At 37.9% G+C, this 13,923-nt stretch overlaps 1 protein-coding gene across 1 annotated transcript in view; it reads right to left on the bottom strand.

Annotated features, from left to right (window-relative positions):
• LOC145996612 (very long chain fatty acid elongase AAEL008004-like) overlaps positions 1 to 4,864 on the bottom strand; it is a 48,930-nt gene extending 44,066 nt beyond the window's left edge. The window contains exon 1 of the mRNA XM_083133202.1: positions 4,847 to 4,864. The gene's annotated coding sequence lies outside the window, so the exon portion shown is untranslated. The remainder of the gene's footprint in view (positions 1 to 4,846) is intronic.
• Between the last annotated feature and the right edge of the window lie 9,059 nt (positions 4,865 to 13,923).

Here is a 13,923-nt window from a genome sequence, read left to right as displayed (position 1 = left end):
GTCGTCACCTTGTAATAAAGGGATCCCGGGTTCGATACCCGGTGGAGGCACAAGTGGTTCGGATCCCACTTTAAACTGTAGGTCCAGTCCCGATTAGCCTTACTGTGCAAAAAGTGGACTTAAAACACCAAATCAATCAATCAACAGTGCGTGAAAAGACGAAAAGTAAGTTGAGTTTCGCGAGATGATGTGAATTTTTTTAATCACGTTGTTATAAAAGAAAAGCCGCAGCTTATTGTAGTGTAATTGCGTTAGTGAGTATAGTGGCATTGTATTGTAATGACTGTTTAAAGTAATATGATTTTATTAAACGTTGTACAATGAAAAAAAGCTAGTTACTTTTCTAATTGCACGTCCTGAGAATGCCCAGTGTAGCAATAACGTAAAGGAGAGTCACATAACTCTGCGGCACAGGGAGATTGGGTATCTACTGTGACGTGGCAATCCAGTGTCGTGCACCAAAGGGAACGTCACAACGTTTTACACATATTAACAACAGAACCCAGTAACAATAGATATAATATCAAACAAGATATGCTTTCTGTGGAACCACGATATGCCCCACGCGTACTAATCAACACCTAGCAGGCTAGCATATATATATTTTGAAGATTGACTTGTAATTAAGCAACTATTTTTTTAAAAAAATATATGGGCAAACGTATTTTTATTCATCCTCTTAAAACTTCATCCATCCTTCATCACACAATTTTTTTCCCAGAACTCTAAAATCTAGAAATGCAATTTATGTCTATGAGATTGTCGCACCACTTAGCCATCACCGTTAGATTAATGATGTACCTTTATTTTAACCTCGTCCATATCGAAGTTTAGGCTAGAGGGTTGAAGCATACGGTGCCATGCAAACAAGGTGCCATTCAACCTTTTCTCTTCTTTTTACGTGTAATCTTATATTCTGGTAACACACTGCTGGATTTTTCTGTTTCATAGTACGTTTTTAATTATGTTCTTCAGACACTAAGACATAACTGAAATATTCTTAAAAGCGGTAAACTTTTTAAAATAAACGCAATCTACGAAACTTTAAACATAACATTCATTATTTTTATAATAATTTTTTCCTTGTTTCCTCATTACAAAATTTGGGTTGTAAAGGGGTGATTTTCCACGTAGTACACCCAACTGTCAACCTCACTTCCACGTAGTACACCCTGGACGGCATTTTGTAGACAAACGAGGATCTGTCGACTGACCCTATGGCCAGTATAATTCTGTGTGTTGTCCTGTGTTTTGTTCTTATGTGTGCTGAGTGCCCGTTTACAGCCTCAGATTTTAACGGAAGTCATAATATTTTAAGATTTTAGTTATGCAACGTTAGAGTTGTTATTTGTAACGGCAAGGGTCTGACTCCGTATAATGTGATGGGTTCAAAATAGCCTAAGTACTGACGCACCCAAAATTTTAAATTCAAATTCAAAATTCATTACAAAGTTTGTAGGATGTAAATATCATAAACCATGGCAGATGAAGAAAATATCCAAGGACATACATGCTTGGTAATGCGGGGGGGGGGGGGGGTAGGCGCCAAACCAAAATCCTGCCTAGAGCATCAAAATATCTATCCGCGGGGCTAAAACTTAGTCAAAGAGTATAAAAATACAATGAATAGAAGAATCGAAAAAGTACATACACGTGCCGAAACAACAACGCTAGAGTTCAGCACGTGTAGACATCCTTCTTATAACTACTTACTTATTTGAAGTATTCTGTATTCTCACGACATTTACTGACTTGCCAACATTGATTACATTACATCACGCATCGTTACCATAATTGGGGATATTCTGAACTTTATCCTTGAGTAAGGAGGATTGCAAGCTAATCAGAAGAATCTACTCGTTATCAACCACTAGCTCAGATCGTCATCCCCATAAATGATCTTACCCATTCATCATCATCATGATATGTTTTTTATTGGGCTTGTAGGGTTACATTTGGTTGTTTATACCCAGCATACATTTTGAGTTTCTTACACAATATCATTCTGTTCCTTTTTCGGCTGGTTACATCAAGGTTATCATATAGCCTAATACCGAAACGAATTGGAGGATATAGATTGACACATGCGTGGCCTGTTAGGCTTCCAAAGTAACGTTGAGCAAGCCTTAATGTGATGTTGATGTGCAAAGATGGCTTTGGTTCAAAGGTGATTCATAAATCTTTGACTGCATTGAGAGATCCTATGAACAGGAGGTAGTTGAGATTTTATGTTCAGTGCGGAAAAATCGTATTCTCTATGGTTGATGGGAATCTAGTTACGACCTGTGGTCATCAAGGAACTCTCTTTTTGATCGGCAGTTACAAGTCACAGCAAGAATTAACGTGAAGTTAGGTGCAAAATATTGCATTTTAAGTGCACATGATTTGAAATGACGATGTATGTCAGTGAAGTTAAGGGGGGGGGATGCGGGGGGTGGTATCCCTCGTCAGATATTTTTTCTAGAAGAATCCCGGCCCCCATATAACCATGTTAAACCATAGGAGCATCCTCCAGCTAAACCCAGGCCTCGACCAAACATCCCCCCGCAGCTAAGAATGTTTATTCCAAGCGTTGCCCCCCTTATATATTTTCAAGTTTATAATACCAGTCAAGAATGAAAAGAAAGTTTAAAAAAGTCAAGAAATCAGTAGATATGTTAAGTAAGTCAAATAAAAGTCAAGAAATTATGCTTGTGGTCAAGAACTTTTGCTGTTTTTTACAGTATAGTGAATTTACATTGTAATATAGCTGTACTGGGATTTGGTAAAATTGAATATTTGGAAATCTAAAATTGTATTAAGATTTGTTCACTTTGTTTCTTAAGAATTCTTGTGTGAGTGAAGTTTTGTAAAAATATTAAGTAAAGTAAGGTGACCATTCCCCATCCAGGATGAAGTCTGAAGCATTACTTTTTGCATGCATTAATAATTAAAGCAAGTCTAAATCTTGTTAAGGTACAGCTTCAATTTTCATCTTAACTGGCCTTGTGGTAGGGGGTTGTCATTGATCAAAAATATATAATTTCTTAATTTCCAACTATACATAACTAAGGGGCGATGAAACAAATGTTAAAAAAAGGTCAAGAAGAAGTCATCAAAAAGTCCATAATTTTTGATTTGTTACTTTTATAGTCACCCCGAAGAAGCTACAGTTAGAATTCCTCAAATAAAGTAATTGTTACTTCCAAACACTAACACATACATATACACAAATAATACCGTGCTTTTATCCAACTTGAGCCTCCAGTAAATTCATGAAAGAAAATAAGATCGTGTTTGAGTACAGGTCAATAATTGATTCTTAGTTTTAGGGATATTTCTATCAAGTTTTCATTTTTGTTGTTGTTGAAAGAACTTTATTATTGGCATAGCCGGAATATAGGATATTTGTCTGTATTTCTAAATGCAACAGTGCAGCTCAGTACTGGTGTACCATAACAAAATCTTCTTCAATGTATCTAAATGTTTCTCCAGGACCGTAGGTGTAGCATACGTTCCAAGATCTACACCGTACGATTGGTTACCCTGTTCTTTAGACATTGACCTTGATTGATTGCAGATATCAAATAATTAACACGTATTTAATGGAGAAACATAGGGTTCAACCTTTCACGTATGTCTTCGACATAAAATATAATTATTACCAATTGACTGTATTTTGCTTCGTAAGGCTCGTAAATTTGTATTTAGTAGCTCATTGCGAGTGAAGCTTTACGTTCTCATCCCTCATTGCAACGCAATGCACAGAAGTAGTCAACCTACATGTTGATGGTCAGTATGCCTATACGGTATAACTATGATGAAATATGAACGATGAGTCTTATGTTCCTTTTTGCATCATTTCAAGGCATTGTCGCATCCGTTTCATTAGTTCATGTTTCATCCGCCCTAGAGGTCGAAAATCTGCGCAAATCATGACTATGGATCAAAAGATATTACACTCACACACATCCGAAGCATATTTTCTAGGCTAGCTAGGCTATAGTATGCGAAGGCTGAAAGACAGAGATTACAATACAGAAAAGCAATTGATTAGAAATTGTGAATAAAATTTCAGTAAGAAAATTATGGTGTTTACAGAGATACCAACCCTGATTTCTTAAGAGTTTGCAACCTAACTGCCGTTGGCATGGTAACGCAGCTTTCTTGATGATGACGAGAACGAGCACGACGTTTAGGCGGCCTAGTCATCTCCCTTCCTTCGTAGCCTAGGACCATGTGTAATATGAGATAGTCCAGATCTTGTACAGCACACACCAATGATTTTCGTATATACGTATGTATTATATCGTCGCCTTGTAGTCAAAGGGATCCAGGGTTTGATACCCGGTGGAGGCACATAGTAGTTCGAATCTCACTTTAAACTGTAGATCCTATCACGATTATCCTTATTTGCATAAAGCGGACTGAAAACAAAAATCATATTATGTTATTAATCTGACCCCTCAAACTGCTACAAAAGTCGGCACCCAGACACTTGTCTATTTTTCGGGAGGGGTGGAGGGTCCGATTCAAGTGTCTTACATATAATAATAATAATAATAATAATAATAGGACAATTAATAGTAAATATGATTGTTATTATTGCATGAACAGATAAAAATAAGCAGTTATTCATTGTCTGTCTTAAGATATCTGCAGTTAAGATCACTAATATTTCTGTACGAAGAGCTGTCCTACTAAAGAAAATAAGTATTTTTCTTATTTAATGTTGGAGTTCCTTAGTTTTTCGGGGGTCCAGACTCCATGGAACTCCCTAAATAGATCCTTGTCGCAGCAGTATTTATACATTTAATCCTTATCTATATTCCGTTAATTAGTTAGGCATAAACATTCCAGTACTCACCCTTACTTGGCCCAAGATCAGAACTACAAAGAAACGTTATATTTGATGGAATCTTCGCTGCGTTTCAGGACATATTTTCATGTTTTCTTACGCAACTACATCTATTTTATTGCATATTAATGATTTGCCTTTCTTAGGAACGGACGTTCGTCCCATCCTTGGATTACAAACCAGTCTCTGCGAATTTTGGAAATTGGAAACAGACAATGACGTAAGTCTATGAAATGACGTTTAGTTCAAAGAGGAAGGTCGTTACGTAAAATTGGCAGGAAATGTCTCTCCTTGGCCTGAAGATTAAAGTTCTTATTACGGCCCTGAATGCACGCAGTCGATATCAATGCAAATTCCGGCAAAGGACCGACATGTTTTTTTTTTGTTTGGAGACAGAAAAGTAATACAGTGTGCTAACTACATTATATTAAAACACTAAACTGAAAAATTGAGGCATCGGACGCTGAGGAGAACTGCATCATATTAGATTTCGTGTTTTTTGTATTCGTAGTTTAAGTCTACGCTGCTTTTTTAAAAAAATCTTTAGGTTGTAACATTGAGGTTGAGTGATGGCTTGGTGAAAAGAACAAGACATTTGAAATTAGAACCTAATGCAAAAAATATTGGCGTTAAAGCGACACAGACAGTGGCACCAGGAGGACCACACTATATATTGTTCAACGATTAACCTCAGTGGTGTTACAATTGTGTCGGTTAAAATCATTTATCTGTGTTATTTTAACACTACAGAGATTATATGTTTACCAATATGTGGCATGGATCTTTTGAAACCTATGTCTGTCTGTGTTGCTTAAACAAAGGTTGGGTAAAAATCATGATTTATATTTTATTGCTTGCATGGTTTCGTTGCCACTATGCACATACATATGCTTTTTTTTGTAGAAAGGCTCTTTCAAGTAAACGACTCTGTAAAATATTTGAACAGTTTTATTAAAGCAAATAAAAAGTTATATGTAAACATACATTTTTCTCTATCTGATACTGTATACATGAACATACTATGCAAATGTTTCTTGAGTGTGTTAATGAAACTATAATATATAATTTCAGCAACTCTTCTTCCAGTGAAAATAAAACATTCTGGATGTACTATATAATTGTAACTTGAAATATTTTTTAAAGTCTTTGTAGCTGAAGTTTGGCAATTTTTTTAACTGATAGTTTGCAAAATATCAGCTGCCATGTTTATTTACAGTTAAATGATAATAACATTTTTTACGGTTTAAAATGATTAGTATTCTGTTTATTTTTCTACACAAAATGTTTGCTATTTTTTACTACAAAAATTATTGAATTTTAAATCAAGATAAATTGAAGGGTGTTGACAGTTTACATATTACATTTCCTTTCGTATGAGCTTCACCCCATCAGTACACATTTTTTGTTTTCTTTCTTTTCTTTTCATAGAGCCTAATAAACACTATTAAATGATTACGAGATTAATGTACTTTCACTAAAAGTGATTCTGATATCTGATTCTGATTTGTAATGCCTATTGTATGTAATTAGAGCATTCGCTCTGTCATAGGCAACTGGTTAATAAATAAATCTGCAAAATCCTTATGTACATTATTCTATAAATTATACAGTATGTTGAAAGTAATTTAAATCAGTGATTTTTTTAAAAAAATCACCTGATTTAAATCTTGATTTGAATCGCGATTTAGATCAATCCACCTTGCTTTAACATAGGTGTTTCTTCAGTGTAAGTGCCCTGTCATCACATCAGCGTCGAATTATCAATCTTACCGTAAGATCTGAAGTTCAGTTAAATTTACTTTCATCACATAGAACTCAAAATTCATCAAATAAGGTAGATGTACTTTTAGTGCATGATTCGAAAATTTTAAACTTGTAATTTTGACTGGTGTCAAATGGTCACCCTATATATATATCCTAATTGGTGCATTTTTTTATGCATCACATGGAACAGCAGCTGTTAAGAGTACACTTTGATGCATTTCTGTATGTATGTTGATGCACCAAAAGTACACAATAAAACCTTCAATCTCATTTATGTCAGTTTCTTTCGGATCTTGTATTTGGCCCAATAATCTAATATGCTATTCCAAAATTAGATGAAGATACAATAAGGTAAAGTGCCCATTGTACTATATACTCTTTAAAAATAGAGGAATGATTTAATTTGTTTTTTGCAACAAAACAATGCTCTGCTTTCTAGATTCAATGACATATTTTTAGATTGAATTTCTGGAATTGAGGAAAGTTATGTGAAATATCTTATACCCTTTTTGTACATTATACAGTCACGTGTATTTCAGGGTTGTAGTGATCCCATTGAAAGTAAATGAGATCCTTACAAGAGCCCCTGACTGTACGCGTACTTCTAACCACACTCTCTACCTCGAAACCTTGACAGTCAGAACTTCATTGCTATGTTTATATGATCCCATAACACTACAGAAGCTATTAACCACTCGGAAAATAATGCAACGACAAACAAGGCTTCCCTACAGATGCTAAGATATGATCCCTTTAGCTGAACTGGCTGAAACCAAATCCAGCGAATCAGGAGGTCCCGAATTATTTTGGACAATCCCATGAAACCAAATTCTCAGATGAATGTACATCAGTCATGTTATATGTGACTGACTTAATGACTTACGTCTGACTATATGATGTTTGTGTGACACCTGTATTATCTGATATATATTCGTATGCGTTTTTCTTTGTGCTGTGATGTCGTCAGCAGAAAGGTTGCTTCCGTAACATTTCAATTGCACTGTACTTAGGAAATAAGAATAACTGATTATCTTTACTGTTCAATTTACTAAAGCTTGATCTTGTATGCATAGGTTTTCTTATTTGCTTGCTCATCTTGAAGAAATTTTAGGCATTCAGCGAAGGCATACTTTCTAATGATTTCTGAACAACACCAGTAACATTACGTTTTCAGTATATTTAGAATAATGTAGCATAAAAATTCAAAATATAACTGTGCATAACTCCTATGAATACTGGCCTCCCCGATAGCAGAGTTACAGCTCCTTGAATAACGTAGTGTGGAAACTGGTTCCCGAGACGGATGCCAACATAGATGGCAGTGCGATCAATACGGCTGCTTATTTTCTTATGAAAGTAATGTGGCTTAGTTAGTTTTTGGAATATATTGTGTAGATTTGTTTGTCTTGAAAGGCGGTAAGTGAATTGACGGAAAGTTATATTTGTGGGTGATTTGCAGTCACGGAATGGCATTGATTTGGAAAGAAAGGTAAAATGAAATTAGTAAATAAATATCAAGCGTAACCAAGAAGAAACATCGCAATGTGATTCCGGACGTCAGGTGTTGGATTGTGTACTAGAGTTTATTTTTCTATGTTATTAGAATATAAATAGTATCCTGAGAGATATTTCATACCGAGACGACAAACCACACGTGTCGCTTGGAAGCGAGCAGTCGGTAATCAATAAATGCAGTCTTTCCAACCGTAGGGACACAAGCTCTGACTGCACCGTGTCCTCAAGGAGATTTTAGACCCAAGTGACACGGGTCTCAACGTAGCGGCATGACGGACAGCACAGGCCAGCGTTCGTTTGGTGAAATCCTCAAGCGATAAGTGTCGCGTGCCGCTTGTCGCTTTGGTGCGCAATCTTCCTAAAGCAAGACACTCATTGCATAGTTGCATCGCGCATGCGCGAACAACAAACCACGGCAACACGTTGCAAGCTATTGAGGAAATGATCCAGTTTGAGCGACACACAAGCGACACGTGTGGATTATCGTGTCGCCTAGGTCTGTTGTTGTAACGTGTGGTTTATCGTGTCGCCTAGATCTGTTGTTCTCACAATTAGCGGCAAACGCTTGCTAATAGAGTGAAGGCACCATGTCGCTTGTCATTTAGTTGGGAACTCCCCCTGTAGCGCGTCGCTTCGGTCTGAGCACCCTTCCTTTAAGGAGATTTCAGACCGAAGTAACAAGTAGCACGCGAATACGACATATGAACGTGTCGTTTGCTGTTTGGACCCTCATGCGCAATTAATGCTATTTTACAGTCTGAAAGTGTCTGTGTCACTAGTCACATCAGTGTGAACATCCCGTGTCGCTTGTCCCATTGGTCTGAAACTTTCCTTACACTCATGTCGATGGCGCTAAGGAGGTTTTGTGGGTTTCCCCTTGTTTTTTCATGCAATCATCATTATCACCATCGCCGCGATTAGTTTCAAGGGGAAGAAAAGATACAGTAAATATCAAAAATACAAATGCTTCAGTATGTATATCTTTAAAAGAAATGCCGATGATGATAATAATAATAATGAACCTAATTCATACACAAAAATTTAGTTACCAAGAGGATTCCACGAGTATTTTTTCTCCCGTATTATTAATAAAAGTATAACTATAAGAGGACGTGGTCGACTGTCTAGAATGTTCGTCAACATCTTCGCGACCTCTGCACTAAATATCATATCAGTTATCACATTCATAGAAATGCTTCATGTAAAAGAATCAGACGTTGCAGCGAAAACTCCATTTACTTCCATTATAAGCAGACGAATGCCATGCAGCTGTACCGACACTAGCGCCTCTAGCGGTATCATATTCGAGTGGAACCAGCCAGAGAGCCCAAAACAGTGCCGTTTTCAACACTACGTTATTCAAGGCGCTGTAGCGGAGTGGTATTATCATTGCTTTGTAATCAAGGCGCCGACCCTCGTGGCGGAGTGGTTAGCACATCGCGCGACGACTCAAGGGGTCTCGGGTTCGAATCCCGGCACGGACATGGATGTTTGCGAGTGTCTATTCATCAATTTCATCATGTCATCACTCATCCCCATCTTCGCAAATTAGCCAAAAGGGGCACAAAAAGCGAAGTAAAATAAAGCAAATCAATCAATTAATGTAATCAAGGGGTCCCAGGTTCGATACCCGATGGAGGCACATGGTACAGTGGTTCGGATCCCACTTTAAACTGTAGGTCCAGTCCCAATTAACCTTTCTGTCCATAAAGTGGACTTAAAACAACAATTCATAGCAATCCTATGAGTACTAATTTTACAAAATATGATTATTTTTAATTAATGTTTAGGGTCAAAATTTAAATATTACATCCGTAAATATGGAATCACCTTTTATAGTTTCATATTTATTAATCGCTAAATATAATTTTAAAAGTCCTGGTAGCCATTTGTTTAATTACCAATTTCATTTCAAGGATGATAGGGTGATACATACTGAAGCTTCCACGTAGTACACCCTGGACTGCAATTTGCAAACTAGCGAGTCTCTGGTGTGTGGACCCTCGGCCAGTATAATATTCTGTTGCGATTGTGTTGTGTCCTGTCCATGTGTATTTGTGAGTGTCCCTTCATCAATTTCATCATATCATCAAACATCCTCATCTTCGCGATTAGCCAAAAGTGGAAGAAATGCGAAAGTAAAATATACCAACTCAACCAGTCAATCAACCACAACATGTAAGCACAGTCATGCGTTTGTAAGGAAAATCCAGCATGTGTGTATGTTGTCGAACATGACACATTTCTTGGAAAAGATGTTTCATCCAACAATATTTTGCTAAGATGTTAGAAGTTCTTAGAACCATCTTTCCGCAGAGTAAAAGAAGGGGGGGGAGGAGGGAATCCACACATTTTATAACCTTGATATACAAAGACGTAGTTTGCAAGTCAGGCCGTACACTAACAGCAAAACAAACGCAAATGCGCCGTATTTGCAAAAGTTTTTTTCAATGTGCAAAATTCTTGCTTTGCTTTTGAGTGATTCACAAATAAATCCGAAAGTCCTGTTTACCGAACGAAGGTGTTAACTTTCGTGGTACTGCGAAAGTGCTTCGTACGTTCTCTTGTAACTGATCCGCCCATGTTGTTTCAAATTCACTTTTTCTGAAACGAGAAGAATTCCTCTCTCTTTTGGTAACTAAAGGTTAATGTAACATATATGAGTGTATGGTATCGCTTGGTAACTTTTCTAATAGAATTGCCTTGAGTTGTAGATTACAAGCCACATCGTTGTGAGGAAGTGTGTTTATGTTATTTTTCGCCATGTTACTAGTTCATCAAAAATGAATGCAGTGCAAATCTACTTTGTGTTACCAGATTACGCTACAATCTGAAAATAAACATTTGAGAGTGGTTAAGTAGCGGAGGGAAGGGGAAGTCACTAATATTTTGCCCACGTTGACATAATGTTTGACTTTATATGTATACGTGTGTGTGTATTTGTTCCTAACACTGCTGTGAGTTTAGTTTTTGAATCTCTGTAAATGCAATCTAGATAGAGAGTTGTGAATATCAACAGAATTTAGTGGAGAACACACCATATATGGATTTATCATCCAGCATATTGAATAGTTGTGATGTGTGACGATTTTTTATGCGAATTCGATTTTAAGTACAAGTAAAAAAATCCCGCATCGAATAATCGTCACATTCTCCTCATGTTACTCCGGTACGCTTCGCGTCTATCTGGTTTCAAGATTAATGAATTGACCACTAGAGGTCTCTAGTGCCTTTTTTCGCCTTACGAACAGCATCGACGAAAAGCAGCAGTTCCTTATCAGCTCGCGAGCCGCGAGGGATTCCTGACGTGACGTAGCAGATTACGGGAGAAGCAGCGGCTCGCAGAACTCAGTGTGCTTCTCTCCTTTTCTCTCACTCGACGCCGGTTTTGATTTTGACAAGTACTTGATTTCGTCAAACATTACGAGGGAACGTTGGTTCGCACGCGTTTAGTGCCACAACGCGTCGGAAGCGATTGGAGTCTTTTGGAAATACAGGAATGTCAAATTACGTGGCTGGTAAAAATGGAATTTGCTTTCCCCATTGAGCATTTTTCACCGAGGACGATTTGTTAGTTTCGTCTGGTAGAAACCCGAAGCACGAAGGACCATTGGATGGACAAGCGAGAAGGAAGGATGAGAACGAATACACGGCTATAGTGTTCGACGAGCATGAGAAGCGGCCGATTTGACGACGTCCCAGTGTTCGCTTGATTCCAGAAGGATTGTCCAGTTAGTATTGGTGGATCGATTGCGACGAGGCTGAGGTATGTACCCAATGACCTTTTCAATAAGTGAAGTGTGAAAGTGTGTAAATTTTGGACGAGAAGGCCACTTTGACTCTCTTGTCGTTACCTTCGTCACGGAATGATAATTTGAATCAATAAGTAAGCCACGAAGTGCGAAGAGTGAATCACGAGCAAAACGATTACAATTCTCATTCCCCCCCTTTTGTGAATAGACGTCGTAATGTTGCAGTGGATGCAATGAAGAAAGAAAGTGTCGCTGAGACACGTCCTTCCTCTCCTCCCCTGATTTTTTGCTCAAAGTAACAAAAGGATTAATCGTTCAATTTACCTTGCATACGGGCAACGCGTATAATGAGCTCGATGCCTCCCCCTCCCACAAAAAATCAGAATCACGAGTTGACGTAATTTTCACGCAACACAATCAAATGAGTTTAGCATGAGCACCAAAGTATTATGTAATGTCAAAACGGGTGTTTTATTCCTTTGGAATAACTAGCATTTAACAAAAGAGTAGTGTAAAAAAGGCAATCATAGATTTGTTTCGACCTGTTTTAATATATTGTATATTTACGTCATTGGTAGTCACTGGGTTTTGTTCCCGGTTATATTTTTTTGTTGTGCCACCAGTAACGAAGAATTGTTAGTAACTTTTAGTCAGTTATTGTTACGAAGGAACGAAATAATTGTTGTGAATAGTATATGTATATGTTACGTTTGGAAAACGCCTGCCATTCTGCGTTGCGAGGTAGTGCGTAATAAATCTTGAGTTGACTCAACAAATTAAATTAAGTGTAAATAATTACCCCTTACTCTGTAAAAAAATTAGAATCCATTGCATTAGGGCATTTTGACTAAAACGTGATCGGAAGAGCATGCTTGGATGAACAGGCGATTTACTTTCATTGATTGAGAAAGCGACTTAATTTGACTACGATATTTTCAAGTTTGGTTATTGACAAATTGTTTTCTTTTTCTCTTTTTTGTGTGTCAAGTTGGTTCTCTGCGGAGACTGAGGCGACGGTCTAAAATACTGTCATTAGCCTCAACAAGCCCTTCTGACTATTGTAAGTGATAGTTTTCTCTTTACTTCTATTATCGTGCGAGTGATTGAATTTTCCACGGACCTCTGCACCTTCCTTTCAAAAAAATCTTGACCTTATTGTCCCGCACGCGACTATCACGTTACAAAGTTTTTGGTAGCAGATCTGGTTCTGTATACATACATTTTTCTGCTTTACGCGTTAAACGTAAGAAAAGTTTAGATTCACCTCCTTTTTTTTACAAAATTTTTTCCCCCCCACCCCCCCTTTTAAGAACCTTTTGTTTTCTTTTCCCTTTTCCATTGGAAATTTGAGTAATTTAGTAGAAGATAGTAGTCACTTCTATACTTCTACCACCATGCCTCCCCCGGAAACGAGCAATGTTGGCGAATTGATATCTATACAACAGGAGTCTTCTCCATTCGTTTTACCACCACCGCCACCCTTAACGGGCCCCCACATTACACATCCGGTTCAAGTTTTCTCGCAGGTAACTACGGTACCAATTAACACAACTACCACATCTACAGCTCCCTCAATGTTTTCGTCACCCTTGCCCGCAACAACAACGGCGACCGTAACGGTCCCTATATCACCTGGTTCAGTTACGTCATCTCATCTTAACGGAGACTCTTCTGTTATTCATAAGATTCTTCTGAGGAATTTAGATACCCATATAGATGCGCTGGCTATGTGCGACGGTCAAAGTCATTCTGCCTTATTCACATTCATGTTGGCTTTACACCGTCTGGTCATTTCCCACCAATATCCATTGCAGTGGCTTTTGCAAAATGCAACTCGCCGTACCGCGGGTGCCTTGCAAACACTTTGGACGACGGCTATCGCTTCTCTTATGCCTTGGCACGACATGAAACTCTATATATGGAGACATTCGGTTCCGATGTCTTTGTATACAGACTTGGTTAATGCCCACGTTACTCGTCCTCAACGTGAATTTGAGACGCTTCACATTTATGTGTCAGACGTCCGCGATTCGGCCGAGGCTCTGGCATTGGGCT

The sequence above is a fragment of the Lepisma saccharinum genome, chromosome 1 (assembly GCF_977018435.1).
Source record: "Lepisma saccharinum chromosome 1, izLepSacc3.1, whole genome shotgun sequence".
NCBI classification, from domain to species: domain Eukaryota; kingdom Metazoa; phylum Arthropoda; class Insecta; order Zygentoma; family Lepismatidae; genus Lepisma; species Lepisma saccharinum.
Note: the sequence above shows the minus strand (reverse complement) of the source record. Positions and strands in the feature narration are given on the sequence as shown.